A 22166-nucleotide genomic window follows, 5' to 3' on the forward strand; every position below is an offset into this window, starting at 1 on the left:
TAATTGATCTATATCAGCAAATGTGTTTACTACTGAACTCCCAATGTACAACAGTGGAAATTCAGAATAACTACCGCAACTCCTGGATCCTTATATATAAAGATAATGTTAAAAGAACTCATAAATTTGCTTTGGTTTATGACCATCTAATCTACGTCATAAATTGGACTCATAGCTTAATATTTTTCCTCACTTCATATAATGGGCTCAGTGCCCAAACCTTGCTACTTCAAAAATCAGGTCAAGGTCTAAAACTAATTATATCATGAAATGGGCTGAAGGCCCAAATCTTCAGCTATTAACGAACTAGACTCACGGTCTATGGCATTTCCAACGTTAAATGGTAGGTCCATGGCCCTTACCTCCCTAAAACCATAAAAATTGGACTCAGGCCCATACCGTTTCTTCAATAGATCAAGGCTCACATTAATTTATCTCATGTCTGATGGAACAAGTCTCCAATAAATTCACAAATTTAGTTTGGAGGAAAAATGCCCGACTACAATGGAGTTATTTGGGCCACAATAACTACTAAGTCATGGCTTTGTAAGAGACTTCAGGGATTCAGAATGAAATATGCAAGCAAATTGGCAAACTATTCTCAATGAACCTCAACATCACACCCAATCGCCATATGCAACATCGTGACAACACGAGAACTTTCCGTACGATTCTCAATGAACTTGGAATGTACACAAAGCCGAGAAAGCTGCCTCCCGTTGCGAAAAAATAGGAACCTTTCGCAAATTAATATTCATAAGTTGGTCTTGAAAACCTCTTAATGTAGGATACTGCAGCTTCAGGGCATCAAAATTTAAAGATGATATAGACACACATGATTGTCTACAACTTTTGGATGTGAAGCTCAGCCGAACAATGTCTGCCATTCCGAGAAAAGAAAGGATGATGTGATGAACGATATGCATGCTCTGGAAGATTGCTAAACATAGATTCATCACTCATCGTTGGAGTTGGCGTTGGAGTTGGAGAGGCCAACAACTCATATGGGCGATCCATCTTACTCAAATTCCCTTCCTGTTCCGGGAAGGACAAAGGAACAGCTGTTCAAATCAAGGAGACAACTTTGTTAAAAAAAAAAAAAAGAACAGAAAAAACTGGAACCGGATACTAGTAACTCCCTCCTAAAAATTTGAACCCGACCCTTGTCATCCTGCTGCTGATGGTTATTATTATTATTTCTTCTTCATGTTTGGTTTCGGAATATGAATGGGAGTTCTGTTCCAATTGGGAATAGGATTCTGCAATTTGCTACATGCCACTGTGTTGTTTACTAGTAGTAGTATTTTAGTTAGATTATCACAACGACACGCTCAAAACAAAACAAAAACAAAACAAAAAATTTTGTTTTGGAAAGTCATGCGTGGGTTTACATCTCTGCTCTGATCTCCCAAAGTACCCAATTCCCAAGTGGGGCAAAAGTGGGAAAACGTAAAATATGTTAGGGCATATTTGGAATAAGAAGAAGAAGAGGCAGAGGAGATCGGCGTGAGAGAGATCGAGAGGAAACTAATTTTGGGTGCAAGGGAAAGGATGCTCTCAAAACGCTGCGTTTCAGGTTTGGATTTTTTTTTTTTTTTACTTTCTTCTTTTTCCCGTGTCCTCGCCGTACGACAGGCAAAAATTGCCGTGTCCGTGCACTTGATGTGGGACTCTTCACAATAGGCAACGCAAGATCATTTTTTTTAATGGCAGCATCTTGACCTTGCTTTCTCAAAATTAAATTGAGTTTCGTTTGATTTTTTGAAATTGGATTTGTTTATTCTCAATGCTGCTGTCTAGGATATTGTGATGGGAATTAGTAAAACGGAAGTGAACTTGAAGAGGTTGCTTGCAGCTGCACCTCAACAAAAAAAACCAGGCAAAACTTGTACATGTACGTCTGTCTAAACATCTCCCTTCTCTTCTGATATATGTTGCTTGTATATCTTAGCAATTATTTTATTATAGTGAAAAATAAATACCAATTTCTGTATAATATGCATGTGAATTTTGTAGTATGTTGCTACGTTACGAGAACAATTGGAACAGCTGGCTGAAGAGAGAACTTCCGAAGGCTTACCAAGGTCACCATTCTCTCTCTCTCTCTCTCTAGTTCATTTTGCAATACCATGGTTTTCCATCTATACTAAACATGATAATTGGTGACTTGAGACCTTTTTAATTAGTATCTTTATGTACTTGTGCAATGTGCAATTATTTTGAGCCCATATAAAAGGTCATTGATGAGGTTGGTAGTGCCAACCTTGGGTATGGTTATTAGCGGGTTGAATGGAAGGCGGCCCGGCATGGGGCGTGAAGCCTTGTTGATCCTCTAGATTCTTAGGGAAACTCCACCATGGTGTTCCTCAAAATTCCTATCCATCAATTTTGTAATTGAGTGGATTGTGTTTAGAGCTTATTATTATTTTTAGTTTTTAAAAAAGAAAAAGAAAAAAAAGGAATGAGTAAATTGGATTTTGCCATGTTATCAACACTTTAAATAAACAAAGAGCTTACATAGGAGTGTCCAGTTTGTGTGGGGACTTGGGTTGCAAGACATTGATGTAAGTTCTAATCATTACAATTTTAGGGGTTGGTTGTATAAAATGTGAATTATATACAATTTTAGGGGTTGGAGTTCTTTCCAGGTTGAAATGTTGGAAAGAGAGGGCAGAAAGATAAAGACGTTGCAAATAGTTTTTGAGTTAAAGTTAATACTTTTGCTATTTTAGTTGGGATTTGAAAATAGATAATACATTAGAGGAGTTTCCGTTGTGATTTTTAAACTCATGAATCATTGACAAAGTCCCTCTTGGACTAATTGCCAATGAGCTCTAGTTTAATTGGCACCTCTTTCAATTTTAAGTGTAACGTGCAAGGTGGAGGGTGAGCTTGTGCGTTCAAAATCCATAGGGTGCATGTGTTACTTACAAATAGAAAAAGTCCTGTTTTGCCTGATCAAAATTTATTAATTTCTGTAGTAAAGGAAAGAGCCCAATACTAAACAGGCCAGGTACCGAGTTGTGAACTCAAAAGAAACATGTCTCCTTGTAGTAGAAATGCCTGCATATGGTGAATTTTAAGATAATACAAGCCACATAGAACAAATATTATTTTCCTTTCATTCTTTTAGAATATTTTATTTCTATAGTGAATTTTTAGATATTCCCTAGCTTCATTTTTAGAAGGTAATGACAAGGGATAACTAAAAAGCTCTAGGTTGTAGGTCTTTTTTCTTTTTTTTTTTTCTAAGGACGTTAGGTGCTTAATTGCTTATGGTAATTAGATCAGAAGGTAGGGAAAACTGTTGTCATGATTTATAGTTCTATGATTGACAAGTATGTGATGGCACAAGCATAGTGTGGTTAGAAAAACTATCTTCCTTGGAAGCCTAAAATTAAGGTAAAGCCCAAGAATAAGTGCCCATGGTAGTTTTTTTTTTGATAAATAACGTATGAAAATTTATTAAAAAAACCAACTAAGTTTTTCTTGACAAATTCCCCAATTTGTCCTACTTTAGAATGGGGATCATGTGAATGAAAAACCCTCCTAGTGGGTACAATTAACTTACACAAGGGAGGGTATTGAATCCATAGCCAATTGTGTTTCATACCTATAAACAAATAGCCAATTTTGTTTCGCAGAAATGTTAGTAGTGAAATCCATACTCTGGTTATCTCTCTATGCTAGGGAGGTGACTTTAGCAAGGCTCCAAGCAAGCTCCTTAGCCAGGGTGACAGAGTGACAGAAGTGTGCGCTTCATTAAACTTAATGCTCTTTTATTAACTGTAGTGACTTTCAATTTACACATCCCTTTATGGCCTTAATCTATATTTTCTCATCTAATGTTATTTGACTTCCTAAATAACTATATAAATTAATAAATATAATCAAGTATATCATTCATGAGAAGATTTTTAATCAATAAAATCTCTATTACCTATCCAACACACACACACACACACACACACACACACACTTTGTCATTTTTGTGCTTTTCTAACTGTGTTGCACTATGTCACATGTGGCTCTTTGTAGAAATCATCTTCTAGCATTTTATGTTTTCAAAATTATGCCTGTTACCTTTGTTTAATTCATTTATCTTATGTGTCTATAACTCGTTCTTTTTGAAGAAAATTAGATTTTCGTTTTAGTGTGAAACAATGGTAAATGATGATAAACATGCTAATATTGTTTAGGAGTATTAGTATACTTATAATATGCAATATATTATTTACTAATATAATATTGGTCCCTGGCTTCACCTAGGGTGGGTGCCTTTTTGGCACTAAGCATTGTAGGCAATCTAGGGATTTATTGCCTTGGCCACCCCTGTTACCTTTGACTAACACAGCTTTGGCTTGGGCTACAAAACTTAATGTTAGTTGTTTGATCAACATTTTTTGGAATGTATTTTATTTCGCTTATTTGGAAAGTTAGACACGTATAGCCTGATATGTATTGATATGGAAGGGTTTTGTCTGGACTTGTTCAATGTTATAAATTGTAAGAAATTTCAAAGTCCATGCAATGAGTCAATTTATTGTGTATCAGGTCAGCTTTGGACTAAAAAGTATTGAGTAATTAACTCAATGAAATATACTGGAAGACCTAATATGTCATAGGTCACAGGAAAGATTGCTGAGACCAATAATTCTAGGAATGAAAGAGAACGTTTTTCCAATCCTAAGCCTCTAAAGAAATCTAAACTTACTTTGAAATTGTCATTTGAGATGTTTCATTAAGGTTTTTGAGGTTTGGTAGAGATTTTAGTGTGTGTGTGTGTGTATATATATATATTCAGTCACTTTTTCCCCCTGCTGCAACATAAGTAATTAATCTTGGACTCAAAGTCATTTTTTCCCCTTCTTTTCATATTTTAAATGGAATTAATGCTGATGGTTGCTCATTATAATTCCAACAAGAAATCTTTGACTGAATTAGCTTTGAAAAGATACTTATTGCATACTACAAAGATTTCTTTAATAGAAAGTGCTACTTATGCACGATTTAACACTTTTTTCTAGGGTTACTTGTATTCTGTTACATAATAGTTAGTTAATTCTTCATTTATCAAAAAAGTTCATCTTCCATTGTTATTTTTTAGATCCAATGAAAACATGTTTGACAAGAACCATTTTGCAATTGGCTGACTTTGAAATGATAGTGATCTTCACGCTTGTTTTTTTGGGTTGCTGATTCAGGTGTTCTACTGGTGCTATTATGGTTGTTAGGATTGCATTCTTATTTGTCTAAACATCTCTTGAACATGTTCGTACAGGGTTTCAAAGGCAGTGGTCAATGATTTTTCAGAGAAGATTGAAGCAATTGCTTCCAAATTAGCTGCCCCATTGGTGCGTGTACATTATAAGCAGGATTATATGTTGGTTTACATAGGTACTTAAGATTTTGGTCATTGAAGGAGAGTACTGTTAAATTTGTAATTTTTAGAATTATGTTTCTGTTATGAGTTGAAGCTGGAATGATTTCCTATTAATTTGGAGGGAAGCTGGAATGATTTTGGTGAGTAAAATCCGTACAGAGTTTGTCAGTAGTGATGAAAGTGGCATGAATACTTTTTTTTTTTTTTAATTGAGGGGTGGGGGGTTGGGGGTGGTTAAGTGATATATGGGAAGACTAAACAGAGAGGGGAATGGGCATCGAATAGCCTGTAAATCCAATACTGCTTTTATCTTGAATTTATTGTAATGAATTAAAATTTAAAGAAACTGGGTGTTCCAATCCAAACATCATAATTGATTCTTATATGTGAATAACAGGTTTAAGTTTTCAATTCAAACCCAATGGGCCTTGAAATGAGTCTCTTGTATTACTATTCATTTCTTTTCACTGGTGTGAAATCATGGCTCTGATTAGTTCTATTTGATACAAGTATTGTATAGGTAAAGGTTGTTGATTTGTCTCTCTCTGTCTCTCTATTTTTGTTTCTTTCTTTTTCTTCTTGAATTATTATAAACCTCACAAAATGTTGTTCTTGGTTGACTACACTTGGATAATGAAAGTAATATTTATTTTGCACTTGTCTGATCTGAAATCTGATGCAGTGATTTGTCACAGTTTTCCTGTGACTCCCTATATAATTTTATTTTTATGAGATTACCTTGTTTCTATATTCCTAAGTTACATTCACATGTTAGAATAGAATTTCTTGATCCTAATACTTTTCCCATTTTCAGACTACACCTGATACCCAAGTATCCCAGGATCCCTGGGAAGAGACTGCTGTAAATGAAAGCCCTTCTAAAACAGGAGAAAATCACATTCTTCCTACTCCTAGACTAAGAAGAAGATTTGTGTATGTGAATTGGAACTATCATGATTTGTTTAGCTCATTGGCTCTTTTCTATGTCGTGGTTTGACAACTCTAAACAGTTTGGTTTATTGACCAGGCCTGTGTCAAATAGTGAAGATAGAATTCATGACACTACTGAGGCTGATTCATCTGCACCTGTCAAACTGGATGCTGCAGCACAAGCACACATTGAAAAGCACAGGTAAATTTTTAAATTTCTCTTGTTATGCAATAATGAATTCATAACATAAAAGGTCATTTCCTGTGTACTTAGTGGCACTCTGTTTGATTGGTCTAGGGCTTGGGAACTCACCTCTAGTGATTCTCTCCCTATGTTCCTTAGTTCTCTCCTGTGTACTTAGTTTCTTTTCCTTTCTTTTTCTTTTTACTCTTTCTTTTCCCTTTGTAATTATCTCTCTGCCTTATGTTTTTTTGCATAAGGTAGTGTTCTTGAATATATATATATATTTTTTACCTATAAAAAAAAAAACATAAAAGGTCATTTCCTGGTCCTGGTTTTTCCGGAGCAGAGTCCACAAAAGCAATGTTTATGTCAGTGAGGTCAAAGGCAATATGATCTTGCCTAGGTGTTTGGGTGAGGCAAGGCACCTTATTATGGATTTGGACCTTTCAGTCGAGGAGACTTTAATTAGGTGCTTGTTTTTGGCCTAGTGCATGTCTTGGCCAAAGTGACAGCTGTTTGGAGTGTGCATATCATCAAATTAACAGATTTGTCTTTCATTTAGCATAATTACGACCAATTTACTTATTCCAATACCAGTAGAATAAGGTTTTTCATTTCAATAAATCTTGACCTTCCTGAAATGACTATACACAATTAATAAAACTTGTCAATATAGTGCCAGCGAAATGAAGACCATAGACCCAAGTCAAAGTATAAGCATTAAGAAAGACATTGTTGTACCTTTTATATGTGTCACTATAAGTTAGCTGTCTCAAGTCAATTTTTTAAGGCTAAGTCTGTTTCCTTTCATTTATTCATTTCTCTATGATTTTATTTAAAATTTTCTTTTTCTCTTTCTTTGTAAAGAAAATCAATTACTTATAAGAAAGAAGAAAAAGTTAGATAAAAAATTTTAATTTTTTATGAACGAATATTTGATGATGTTAACAATGATAGGTTTGTGAATGTGTATATTTTTAATATCCTGCATATTATGAATAAATATAATATTGGCACGTAGCTGCATTCAAAAGAACACCCCTTTTTCGGTGACTAACTATTTGGGCAATCTAGGCATCTAGTGCATTGAGGGTGAATTTTCCCTTTGACTACCTTGATTCCAGTATATGCGTTGTTTAAAATGGATCAAAGGTTCTTTTCACACAACATGGACTATGAACGTGATTGGATAAATTTATGGGCTTAAATGTTGTTGACTCAAATACCTTATGCTAGTTGGGTTTTAGTGTTCACTTCACTTTAGATTTTTTAAGTAATAGTGTGAGGGAACTATGTGGCGAACTAAATTACTTTACCACTACAACAACTGCAATTATCTTTTAAAAGTTTTAGAAAGAAAGAAAGATCAATCTAATCCATACATCCAGTTTAATTGTGGAGGTTTGGAGTTGAGAAGGAGCATCTTTGGAGAGGTGTGTCATTTATGTGAAATATGGATAAAAGTAGGGTGCTCGACAACAGAGGTGGTTAGGGGATCAAATGGAATTTGCCCATGGAAGAAGTATTAGAGCAGGGTTGAATAAATTTTCTAAATATATTTAGATTGGCGTTGGAGTTGGCTCCCAATTTCATCTTTTGATTTGACCTTTGTGTCCTTTCAAAGAGCTTTTTTTCTTTACCTGTTTAGATTGGCAATGGATAAGGACTCCTCAATTCACTCAGTCCTTTCAAGATTGAGAATTAGCACCCACAGAGTATCTGTTTGACGTATTGTATTCAAGGTTTTTGTCTAGTCAATGAGTATCAATTATCATAGAGTTTGACTAAAAATGTAAAGTTTGAAGTTAGCTTTAATCATGATGTTTTGAGAGAATTTATAGGATTACATTTTGCATGGAGGTGCATTTGGCGCACTAAGGTACCTTGGATGATTGCTTTTATTGTTTGAACAGAAACAATGGGTAATATTTTGAAGGTGGATAACCTTTAAAAACAAAGCATTGTGGTTGTTGATTGGTCTTGTACATGCGAGAATAGCAGGGAGTCAATTGAGAACTTTCTACTTCTTTGTTCAGTGGCGCAAGATATTTGGTAATTTTTTCTTTATTTGGGGTATTAATGGTTATGCTGAAGACTGTACCACAGATGCTATAGTATTGGCAAGGAAGATTTTATTGTCACAAGAGTTCCAAAATATGGAAAGCAGTTCTATTTTTTGTGTTGTGGACAATTTGGCTTGAAAGGAACTGTAGAACTTTTGATGTTGGATGCCAAAATGCCCAAATCAAGTTCTTAAGCTGTTTTTATTAAGATCTTTGTATGATTGGATGACAACCTTGTTAGTATCTCTTCATTTTGGGCATTGCCTAAGATAATTTAGACATAGGCATACATAAAAAGAGTAGAATATTGAGCTCTAACAAAAATGTTATGTACGTTAATTTTGTATGTATATACGGTATTGATTCTGTTGGTTGAGAAACTCAATATCTATTTATGTTTACCTAGGATTTAATATTTCTTATTTGCCTTTTGAAAGTTATGATATAAAAAATACATTTGAAAGATAGATCTCTATATTTATTTGGACTAGTTTAGTTAACTTTTCTATTTTAACTAATTAATATATTTATTTATCTTTTAAATATTATTAAATTAATAATGACATCATCATAATTTGACCTCAATTTGATCTCAGTCCGACCTCAAAAATCTTGAACTTCTTTCTTTTAGGGTTCTTTGAATGGTCCAGGTTTCAAAACCATGCTATAAAAATTACTTTTCAAAAAAAAAAAAAAAAGGATAAAAAAATCAAATTAAATCAAATCCTTTTAATAGCATCAATCACAAACAATCAGGTCTAACAATATCAATTAGCATTAATAGGTGTAATTTTGTATCCAATCATAAATCTTTTCTGAATTTCTCTCATCACAGAAAGCTTCAAGAGGACTTGACTGATGAAATGGTTGGGTTGGCACGGCAACTTAAGGAGAGCAGTCTGATGATGAGCAATTCCTTGCAAAACACTGAAAAAGTAAGAACTCACATATTTATGTAACAAGTCTTGCATCACCTCAAATATGTAAGTTCAATGCATAGTTTTGTACGTATGTTAATTGTTAAAAGAAAATGTTGGAAGAATCAATCCTACATCTTTTAGAGGAGGTGGGAGTGGATAATCTGGTAATCACCTTTTCACTTGTGGGCAGTTTTGCTAATATGCCTAAAAGATTGTAACTGCCTTTTCCTTTTTCTTTTTTTTTTTTTTTTTTTTTTTGGGGGGGGGGGGGGGTAGGTGGGGGGCGGTGTGTGTTTAGGGGGAGGGTGTTCTTTCATAAATCATACTTAGTCAGTCTTTTATTCATTTTTAGGATATTCCAAAATTTTGCGCCATTTAAAAAGTCATATTTATAAAGGTTTTTAAATAACATGCACTTACACCCCCTGAACTTTGGGTTAGTTGCAGTTACGCCCCTATACTTATCCAAATTTTTTTTTTCTTTTGCCAATTTAGTATATAAATTTTGATACTGTAGTAGTTAGATCCCCTTAAATTTTTTTTCTTTCAATCAAATTTAACCTCTTTTGCACCTAATCATTAAAAAAAATGATGTAAATGAGGGTGTCTTACTACAACAACATAAAAATTTAGAGGGTCTATTCTATTTATTACGATACCAACATTTATGTACTAAATTGGTAAAAAAAAAAAGGGTTAAGGGGGCCTATGTGCAATAGTACTAAAGTTTATGTACTAAATTGGCTAAAATAAAAATACAGGGATGCAAGTGCAACTGCCCCAAAGTTCAGAGGTTGTAAGTGCATTTTACTCAAAGTTTTTTGGTTCCTTAAGTTACCTTTGTAAAGGGAGAATTTGAAATGTTACAGAACATTATTGATGGAGTTCTAAGTTTTGAATTTTGGTGATTTGTAGTGCACTAAATCAAAGATCCCTTTAACAGTTGGATTTTGTAAAGTGGTCTTTCTATTTGGATAGAGGTTACATATGCTAAAAATTAAGACACAAGAGATTGCTGATTCTATATATTATGTATAGAAAATTTTGGTTGTGCTTTAACACTTTTGAATGGTTAAGGGTTAATCCCAACTGTTTTTCTTGGTCTTCTGTAATTGGTTTTTGGTTTTCCCTTTCTCCTTTTATTAGTAAGTTATATACATATCCATGGGTTATGAATGCACAACCTCACCCTTCAACTATTCTTACTGGAGAAGGAAGTGCTGTTGGCCTTTGGAATAGTGTTTGAATGCACGACTCATCCTTGACTTATGCTCTCTCTCTCTCAGCGTAAATTGTACATGCACCCAGTGGGTGTTGTGCACATTATCACCTCACTCAGGCCTAAACTACAATAGCTTGAGTTTTTTGGCCTTTGGTAATAGTTAAATAGAGAAGATGAATGAATAGGCGCTGCAGCCTGCAGCTCTCTGGTACAAAGACTAAAAAAAGTTTTGGATCTATTTTGCTAAAGTTTTTCACTAAGATTGACACCATGTTTTTCTTTGGGTTCAAATTGTCTTTTTAAAACTACTGGTAAATTATCAGGAAAGGAACAGATAATTAGATGGTTGTTCCTTGATGCCTCAATGGGTTTCCATTCCTTTAATCTGCAGTTCTCTGCTAGCCATATTACCTAGTTTTCCATGCAAATGAAAACAAGGTGAAGAGGATCCACCCTGGTGTGACTCTTCGGCAGTTCCCAAAGTAGTAAAATTTTCCGTCATTCCAGAGTACTGATCTCCTTGTCAAGCTAACAGAGTTAACTGTGAGAGTTACCTACTGATCTTGAAAACCCAACTACCAAGGATTTGTTTGGTGAAGTTACAAGCTATTTTAGTTTAGTGTTAAGAGTGTCACTCACTGATCTCAACTCCCAATAACTTGTTTAAAGAAGTTGCATTTAGTGCATCTTAAAATTTTTCCATGTCAATATTCAACTTCATGCTGGACCCTTTCCTTTTCTTACATTTTAAGTAATTGAGCATTTCCTCGCAAGTACTATGTTATAACCACATTGTTTGCAAAGTATAAAGTGATGTTGATTTAGAGCAATGACTATGTGATGCAAGAGATGCAAGAAAATTTTTAATTAGTATTATTATGTTTGCAAGTTAATTGTATTTTTATATTTTAGGTCCAAGTTGTCTATTATGCTATTAGCATTTTAATTTGGAAGTAAGGTTATTTTTGTAATAAGGCAATTAGGGTTTCCTACGCCAATTAGAACTAGGTTTAGTAATCCTTTATAAGCAACCTATTGTACTTCTTGAGGAGATGGTTGATATTTTGATAAACGAGAAAAATGGCCGTTTGCTCTTTTTTGGTCTGGTGCTGACTCCAGTTCCACCCTAGGTGCTGACTCCTAGAAGTTTTCCTACTTGGTGCCAACTCCAAGCTAGATCTAGGTTCTGACTCCTATGTCATATCCATTTATTTTACCGTTGTTAACAATTTTTTTTTTTTGTCTTGCGTCATTTTTAGGAAAACCACTCAGAGTCAAGGTAGAACTGAGTTAGCATCAGACCAAAGAGAGACCAAAATGCCATTTTTCTCGTTCATCAAAATAACAACCATCCCCAAAATGAGTACAATAGGTTATTTATAAATGATTGTTAAACCCTAGTTCTAATTGATGTAGGAAACCTTAATTGCCTTATTACAAAATAACCTTGCCTCCAAATTAAAATTTTAATAACTGCTAGGACCCAAAACATAAAAACACAATTGACTTGCAAATATAAATAATACTAAATAAAAATCTTCTTGCATCTCCTGCATCATTCGGAGACTCAAATACCTACGTGTGAGTCATGGGTTCAAGATCCACTATGTGTGTGTTACTTACCAATCAAAGAACGAATACCTTTATTGTCTTCACTTATTTTTCTTTCTTCTCTAGGATTTTATTAACAAAATTTCATGGACATCTGGTTCCCACTAAAAAGGGAAAAAAGAGGAGGGGGGAGATGTAAGCTTGTAGCCTAGTCGTACTTCTCATTTTCAAGGTCTGGGATTCAATCTGTGGTGGCTGCAGGATTAGCGGGATTATCTTGTATAGTTGTAAAAAGTAAAAAAAAAGTGGTTTTGACTAAATGCAATCAGGTACTATTTTGAAGTCTGTACATTCTCAATATCATTGCCTTCGCTGCACCACCCTGTACCGCAACAAAAACATAATCGGCCATTACAGATCCCTCTTTCAACTCCACCACAATTTCTTCATTCTCTAGGATTGTCAACACAATTGTCATGCACTGGGTATGTCCTTTGATCGAAACTTGTATACATGCCTATTCATCCCATGGTGTCGTTTTATTGGAAGGATCATATTTAAATCACATGGTGTTCTCTTGGGAGGATCTTATTGTAATCACATCATTACTATGTTTACCTTGAACAATAATGATTGAATTCGTAATCTCGTTAAATAGTTTTCACCTTTTTCTGTTTCATGTTTTTGGTGTTGACTGATGATCAAGTAGTCTCATTACTTGATTATGCTTGAGTGCAGATACTCGATTCTACCGAGCAAGCTGTTGAGCATAGCTTGGCAAGCACTGGGCATGCCAATGTGCGAGCCATGAAGATATACTCTGAGGGCTCTAAGACTACGTGCTTCACATGGCTTGCAATCTTTGCAATGACATGTATTTTCATCATGGTAGTGCTTCTAATTCGTGTAACCTGAAGAGCTTCCTGTTTTATTCATTTTTCTTCAGGATGTTTGTTCTTTCATCTTTGAGATGATTTTCCAAACGCCACTGTGCTTAATACTGTTCATAACTGTATGCCAAGCATTGTGCAGTTTAAAGTAGCTAATTTTACATTTTCTCTTCACGACTCCACATGTAGAAGGACGTTTTGTTACACAAAAAATTGATAAATAGAGAGGATATACAACAGAGGCCAAGGCATGTTTTTGGCTGTATATGGACAATTTATCTCTGGATATCAGTATATAAAGTTTATTTATAATTTTTTACCGATAAAAAAAGTTCATGTATAAATCTCAGTTGTGGTTTAAATTTATGGTAAGTTCCTGAAAGAGGTCGTCTGAGCAACAATAGTTCTCTCTTTGGTTATAAATGGAACACCCAAAATTGAATGCGCATTTTGAAAATTGTTTTTCGATACCCACATTAACATATGACAAAAGGCAAATGTATCAAGTTCAGCATTACAAAATTGTTGGTTGTACCCGGCAGTGATGAATTAGCATCTTAGTGGCTAAAGAGGCAATATCAACATCATTTAAAATTGGTTTGGGAACAACAATGAAACAGAAAGTCATTTCTTCTTGTCGGAGGAATTGGAGGTCTATCAGCAATGCTTGCTCTCTCCAGTGGGGAATTTTCATGTCGCAGATCCGTTCCAAGTTCCTGCTGCCAGTGAGTACAATGATGTGTTGACAGCCTAAATTCTATTCTTGTAAGCTTGCCTCCAATGCTTACTGAATTGCCATGGTAGTAGTTGAGGCTCCAGTACTATTGCATCCTACAAACATTCTGGTTCCTTCATTGTTCTTAGCTTCATAGGCAAGCCCGCTTCTTCTAAATTTCTTGTTTCTCTTCCCATCAATGATTATAGCTGCCAGCTCCTGATTACTCCACCCCATCCAATCTTGGTTTTAACACTCTTGCTGAGAGGGTTGATTTAAGCTTAAGCTTAAGCTTCTTGGTACCTGCATGACAGCATGAGAGTTTGGGATGTGAGTAAAACATCAGTTGGATTGGGACACTTCCCTTCCGGCCTGGTTTCTGTGATTACAGATTGTCCAGAGGGTGGTGAAAATGGTTTGCAAGTAAATCATATTGTCTTGTTCCAACTTTTTATTATCTAAGATACAACTAGCCTGCCATTAATTAAAATCTGGTTGAGTTTCTTCCGTAGTTCTGATAGGAAGAACAAAACCATGCCACACTGCTTTAACAAGGGGGCAGTAGAGAAACAGATGTGAGGAAGTTTCGCTATTTTCACTGCACAAAGGGTAAGTGACAATAGCTGGTATACCTCTACTGCCAAGATTCGAATTCACAGGGAGATAATCATGGAGAAGTTTCCACTTTCCACACTAAGGTCAGAATTTTCATTGGGAGTTTTACTTATGAATTGTATTAGCGGTTTTAAAGTCAATTAGGTCGTGGTTATTTATATTTACGAGAGATTGAGCATAAAGCAGCACAATAAATGGTCTATGAATTTTGGGAATTTCTATATATGTATATATATAATATGAGCCAAGAGCTTTCAATTGGTTAGCATTTCTTGATTATTTTTTTTTAACATAGACATTTAGAGTTTAAATCTCTTTATACCCAATTATTGAATTATCAGAAAAATATTGATATATAATATGTTATAATGGTTATAATTCGCTTTGAAGAATAGAAATGTATTTGGCCAGCCGGACAAGTCATAGTTTTTTCTGTTGAGGGTGTGTTTATCTATAGATATGAAGAATTCAAAATAATATGAAGGATTCAAAATGCTTCGCATAGGATAGAGGGCTTACCTTGAGCCTTGTAGTTGAGTTGGCTTTATTTCCTAGTTGAGAAATTATGAAGGTGAAAGTAACAATTGGTTTTGGGCTGTGTTTGGTTGGGTGTAAAATATTTTCTGAGTATAAAATAATTTCAGGTGAAAATATTTTCGGGAAAGAAAAATATTTTTAGGTGTTTGGTGGCATTTTAAAAAATACTTTGGAAAATATTTTCAGGTGTTTGATTGTAATCTTAAAAATATTATAGAAAATACATTTTTTACTTGTTGCTTACATTTTCTCAGCTCTCAAACAAATATATAACATCATTTCTCAACAAAGAAACACAAAAGAAACAAAACCCAAAAAAAAAAAAAATCATAAAATTCCGGAGAGAAGAAGGAAGAGAGAGAGGCAAGATCGCGATCGCGCGATCGCGAAAACCCAGCACCGACGCGATCGGGAAGGTAGCGCCGGTGTTGGGGTGAGATCTTGCCGGCGCGTCTGGGGTTGGGGCGCGAGCTCCTTAACTCTCTCTTCTTCTTCTTCTTTTCTCTCTCTCTCTCTCTCTCTTTGCGCGTCTGTGAGCCCGAAAATGCTTTGAAGTGAAAATAACAACTGAAATGGTTTTACGGGCCAAGAGGGGTATTTTACGGTCAATGCGGAAATTGAAATCCGTTTGACCCAATTTTCAGTGCTTACCAAACACATAGAGGAGTGTAAAATGATTTCTTGAAACCCTTTTCAGCCAAAACAAACACAGCCTTAGTTGCAAAGAGAAAGATATATTTTGAAAAAGATAAAAGATAGTTGAGAGCATTTAATGTAATGAATGACAACTTACATTATGAGAAAGACAAAAAAGAGAAAAGATAAAACGCGAAAAGTTATGCATGAGTAGACTTGAGCCAACACCTTGGTTAATGTGCTCCAAGCTAATACATTGACTAAGAGGATGGCTATCAGCAAATTATCAAAAATCAATCTCTTACTTGCCAGACCACTACTTCCCTTGCTGAAGACTTAGAATTGGCCATGGACTTAGGCCATGGGTAAGAAAAATTGAGTATCAACTCAATGGGTCTGATGCCATTATTTGAAGATGGCTTATGTTGTTGGTGGTTGAATACGGGTATTGGGCTTCAATCCTTGATGAAGTATACACCATTTATCCTAAATCTTATGTATATACAATTTTAGGATTAGTTTTTACTTCGAAATAAATTTATTTATTTTTGATTGGGTGCTGAGATTGTTGAGAATCAGGTCCTACTCCACTAGAAGATGAATATTTTTGGTTCTTGGCTTAAAAGAGGAAGAGTAGCGAGGCTCATGAGAAAATTCTAAGAGGTATTGGATGGATCATGGATGTGACTTTATGAATTTGAAGTATGATAACCTGTCATTCACATAGTGTAATAATATGTGGGATGGATCAAAAGTACGGGAAAGACTTGTTTGAGTAGTGGCAGCTATGGATATTAATTGGTTGTTGAAATTTCTCAACGGAAGAGTAACCTATCCCTATTAATACAAAATGAGCCATAGGAAATGTCAAACTCAACACAACAACGAAATTTTCATTTTGTGGAGATGTGGATGAAGGTCCAAGGTTGTGCAGATACCATACGTAAGGCTTGGGGAAAAAACTAAACAAGGAACACCGATTTTAAACTTGTTTGAAAAGAAAAAAGTGTACAATAAAGAGTTGCAACGATAGATGAAACAGATTAGAGTTTGGAAGTGTGAAGAGTAACCTATAGATAAATCTCTAGAGTGCTAACGGTTTTAAGCAAATAAAAATCTTGTTTCAATTTGAGCATTCCCTTTGTGCTTCATAAACACACTATGATTTTTATTCGTTTTAATTAGGCTATAGAGAGAAAGCAATAATAGTTTCATTTCTTACATATATACCAATATATTACGTGAAAGGGCTCGGATTTGTGCTAAAACACAATAACTTGTTTAGATCCCAAATTAACAATTATGGCTAGATTGCTTTTACTCAAATTTATTTAAGTGCGGAACAAGCGTAAATGAAGTGCAATCATTGGATCTACTCTAGTGCATACATTTGAACAATAAACAATAAAAGTAAAGTACAAGAGTAAGGGAAGAGAGATGCAAAAACAAAATAACACCAAGACGTGTTATCGAAGAGGGAATCAAATAACTCGGCGAAAAACCTTTCTGTGACCCTCCAAGTCAAAATCAATCCACTAGAGAATAAAGTTAGAGTATACGAATAATAAAAGACTCTCCAAGCTTAGTCTACCCAATGTACTTGAACCCTCCAAGCGCCTGCTACCAACGAACTTCTCATAGTCATGTCTTCTCTAACTTTCCGGATCCCGCAATACATCCAATTGCATCCGCCAAGCCTTACCAGTTTCTTTTGGAAAATCCCCAAAACTTCCCAAGTTCCAAAACACTCTCTACGCTCTGAATGGGTGTGAGTTGTGTTTGAGTACAAATCTTCTCTTAAGGTATGACACTGAGAGAGGGAAGGAGAAGAGGCTATAATGATTTCTCACTAAGGATGAGTAACTCTTTCTCTAAAAGATGGGTGCGTTGTGTTGTAGAAAACCTATCTAGGGTTTTTCTCTCTAAATAGCATCTCTTACTTTTGTGGGTAATGAGGGTATATATAGTATGGGTGAAGGGTAAGAAAGTCACACTTAAAATCCTCTAGGTAGAATGTTTCACGGGTACCTTGCGGGTTGGCCCTTCTTGCGAGATAGTTGCGAAATTAATAGCCTATCACGACTCTTCAGCTTTCAACATGTGCTTCTCACGTGCCATTTTCGCGGGTAACTCTTCTCGCGAACTTCTTGCAAGCTAGTCGCGAAACTGCACTAATTTTTCAATTCATGCTCGATTCTTCACCAAATTAATACTAAACCCAATACAATAAAATCCCACAAAATACAATGAACAAAATTAATGCAATTACAACACATTTTATTATGGAATAAGACCAACATAAAACATAGTTGTAAGTCACAACTTTACAATCTCTCCCTTTGGCTATTCCGTGACAAAACACCCTATAACAGATTTTAGACTTAAACGTGAGTTTAGGAAGAATGACAAAACTCACTTACACCTAAATCTAAAATCTGTGATGAACTTGGAACATATATACCTATAACTTGAAACACTTTTACAAAACACATTAGACCCTCAAGATAAATCAAGTGATAAAAGGACAAGTATAATGTAACAAGTAAAAAACGATCAAGTAAACATGATGTGAAACATATGAGCAACTTGATCAAATACATAATAGTCATATGGAAATGAGTACAATGATTACATAGCAAAGCAAATGATCATCCGAACATGTAACCAACAAAACACAATAGCATAAGTATGTATGCATGTCCAACACAAAAATACGATGTGATAAGAGCAACAAAGTATAAATACTAAACATAACTCAAAGTACCATAAAACAACAATTAAAAAAGTATAAGGTAAAACAAGACAAAACAAGGTTTTCTCATAAAAGAATGTCTTCTCCCCCTTGGCATATGCATCTCTCTTATGGCTTTCTACCCCTAGGAATGTGCACGAGTCATATAGAAATAACGATACAGTCCGATATACTCTCTAGTATACTCTCTCCCTTTTTGTCACGAATAAACAAATGAATCAAGAGGAAGGAGGGAAAGAAAAGAAGATATGAACAAGGGTATAGATGCATGAAGTGTGCAAGATGAATGAGAAAATAAAGCTTAAACAAAAGATAAAACATCTTAAAGACGCAATGCTATAAAGTCGAAAGTAAACATGACATGCTAAGGATGAGGAAACAAAATGTAGACCAGGGCATGACTAGGACACAAGAACATGTTATGTATGCTAAAAGGTCTAAAAAGACTTAACTAGCATAAGTGAATGCAAAACATGTCAAGTGTTAGAGTGTGTGCATCAATGGTGCATCTAGTGTGCATGTGAGATGTATGACCAATGCATGAGCAAGGCACTCATGGGGCAAAGTGTGTAAACTACACAACCAATGATTAAAATATGATGAACATGAATAATTATAGTGATCCCTAAAAATTGGTACTCATCAGAGCCCAAAACAGTGAAAAAATATCATAGAGGCATTTTATCAAACACTTAGAGTACACACATTACACATGTATGTTAAACAATGCATAAACATATGAAAATCTTGCCTAAATACATGTTATTTTTGACACAAGGGACCAACATCCGAAACAAATCATCATTTAAAACAAAACCCAATAAAAAAGACTGACAAAAATTAAGTTTTCCAACTCCCATTTGAGAAAATCCCAACTATGAACATAAAACCCCCAAAAACACAATCTAAGGATAAAAAATAATGAAAAGAGTTAAAGATTACTTTAGAGATGTTAATGGAATGAAAAGCAGTTGAATTTAGTTGGGTTTTGATGTAGAAACATTAAAATATGGGTTTGGAAGAAAGTGGGAGAAGTTTAAAACAAATGTTCCACGAAATGCCCTTTAAAAAGCTGATTTGGAAATTTTCGCAAGTAACTAAGAATTTTCGCGGGTAGCTCGCAGGTAAGCCCTTCTCGCGAAACACTCGCAAAACTCTCTGTCCAAACTCGCGACTGAGCTTACTTGCGAAATGAGTCGCGAAAACACCTAGAAAACATGTTTTTTACATAAAATCAACTTGGAAAACTTTAAAAAACATAGGTGATAAAAATCACTTCCAAAAGCAAATAAAAAGAATAAAAATCTTTTTAATTTGATCCACATATGGTTGAGCACACACACATCACATTTGAACATGTACAAACACACAAATGAAATAAGCATTCATTGAATATTAAACTTGTGTGTTGTGTGTGTGAATCAAGTATGAATTAGTCCATAGTCTAGTATGAAGTTTCAATAATTAATTCAATCAAGTCATACACAACTAGTACGAAGTCAAGTGACCTATCTCACTTGTAGAAATGAACATATATGATCCCTCACTAATGTGTTTACAATTGATCGAAAATGTTTCATTTGGCTTCTATTTTTTATACTTTTGATCAAATACAACTCAAATTCTTGAGAAATGATGCCATGAATTTTTTGATGTATATTTTTTGACAAATAAGCCTTTGGCTTTGGTACCATATATTTTAATACAAATTTGCTTCATCTTTTCCTAGTTAAACTAGTTTTCGAAGCAAGGCTTTTTTAGTTTTTTCTCTTTTTAGAGATTGATATTGAAGAGTTCTTTTGAAAAAGAAAAAAAATATGAAGAGATATTTAGGCACAAGTCTACGCATATATCAAGATCAAGCAAAACTATTAACCAATCATTCATGACAAGTTTGAAAATCTATTTACAACAATCAAATGTAGATTTTAGATGTTACTCACACTTAAGAATGTGCATACATAACAAGCTAAATTCGTAAATGTACTACGCCATTAGTACGAAGGTATTAGACCAAACTCACATGTGAAATGTGCTCAAATATATACGACCAAACTTTTTGAATTCTCCATTTTTTATGTGTTTTTAAATTTTTACTCACGCAAAACAAAAACATAAAAGTGAGATCAAATGCAAAAAAAATGCATATAAAGAGATGCATGATGCACAAATGTATGACAATGAAGCATCTAATTCATAAAAGGTCCTACAAAGATTGAAAGAATTAGATCAAGGACCAAAAGAGTATAAGCTCAACCATAGGAACCAATCCTCATCTAAACGAAACGATTGTTTGGAATAAGTGTCTCAAGAGAAGTGAGACGAGGGTTGGAAGAATGAGAACCAGAGCACATAGACAAAGAGGTAAGAGCATTAACCACATGCTTCAACAACTTACCATTTTCAATCCAATCCGTTTTAGCTTTCTTAGCACAACTTTCAAGAAGCTCAAGTTTCTCTTTTCTTTTGATTCTTTTAAGAGCTTGAAACTTAGAGCAATGAGGTTGTAGATGACCAAATGCACCACAATGGTGACAAACAATGTGTTTAGGTTTACTAGGCTTTTTAGGGAGGGATTTAGCAATATAGTTTTGTTTTCTCTTCAACACGAAATATTGTGGTCTTATGTGACCGATCACACCGCAGTGGTGGTAAGTAGGAACAAACTTAGATCCACTCAAATTAGGCACAAAATCGGGAAATACAATATGATTGCAACAAAGATTTTCTTCCTTTTTAGCAATAGGTTCAGCAATCAAACATTTGACATGCATCTTAAGAGATTCATTTTCACATTTAAGATCATCAACAAGTTAGTTACACAAAACAAGTTAAGTCCACATTCAAATATTCAAACATTCAAACTCCTTTAGTTTTTAAAGAGAATGTTCAGCAATTTCTTATACTTTTCAACCAATTTGTTGGATTCATTGAGCTTAGCAAACAAATCATCATTTTCACAAATAAACTTGCTCAAATTCTCATGAAACTTCTTAGCCTTTTTCTTCAAGAGTTTGACATTTGAAATATTAATAACACCCACAGATTCATGTAACATGTTATCACAATTATGATGATTAGCACTCATAGAGGCATTTTCACAAACACATGGCATGTTACACTCAACAATATCCAAAACATCCATAAAAGCATACAAAACACTATTCATGGCAATAAACACAAGGGGTCAAGAATTACACTTAGGTAATGAAACCAAAACAAATGTATCTGCTCTAATACCACGTGAAAGGACTTGAATTTGTGCTAAAACACAAGAACTTGTTTAGACCCCAAATTAACAATTACGGCTAAATTGCTTTTATTTTAACTTATCTAAGTGCGGAAAAAGAGTAAATGAAGTGCAATAATCGAATTTACTCTAGTGCATACACATGAATAATAAACAATAAAAGTAAAGTATAAGAGTAAGGGAAGAGAGATGCAAACACAAGATAACACCAAGACGTGTTATCGAAGATGAAACCGAAGAACTCGGCAAAAAACCTCTCCACGACCCTTTAAGTCGAAATCGATCCACTAGAGAATAAAGTTGGAGTACATGAATAACAAAAGACCATCTAAGCCTAGTTTACCCAATGTACTTGAGCCCTTTAAGCTCCTGCTACCAATGGATTTGTCAGAGTCATGTCTTCTCTAGCTTTTCGGATCCCGTAATACGCCCGATTGCATCCGCCAAGTCTCACCGACTTCCTTTAGCAAATCTCCAAAACTTCCTAAGCTCTAAAACACTCTTTACACTCTGAATGG

The 22166-nt window shown here is 34.7% G+C and overlaps 1 pseudogene; it reads left to right on the forward strand.

Moving 5' to 3' along the window:
- Positions 1–1809: 1809 nt before the first annotated feature.
- Positions 1810–13423, forward strand: LOC142607239 (uncharacterized; annotated as a pseudogene).
- Positions 13424–22166: the final 8743 nt, after the last annotated feature.

This window comes from Castanea sativa, chromosome 1 (genome assembly GCF_040712315.1).
Source record: "Castanea sativa cultivar Marrone di Chiusa Pesio chromosome 1, ASM4071231v1".
NCBI lineage: Eukaryota > Viridiplantae > Streptophyta > Magnoliopsida > Fagales > Fagaceae > Castanea > Castanea sativa.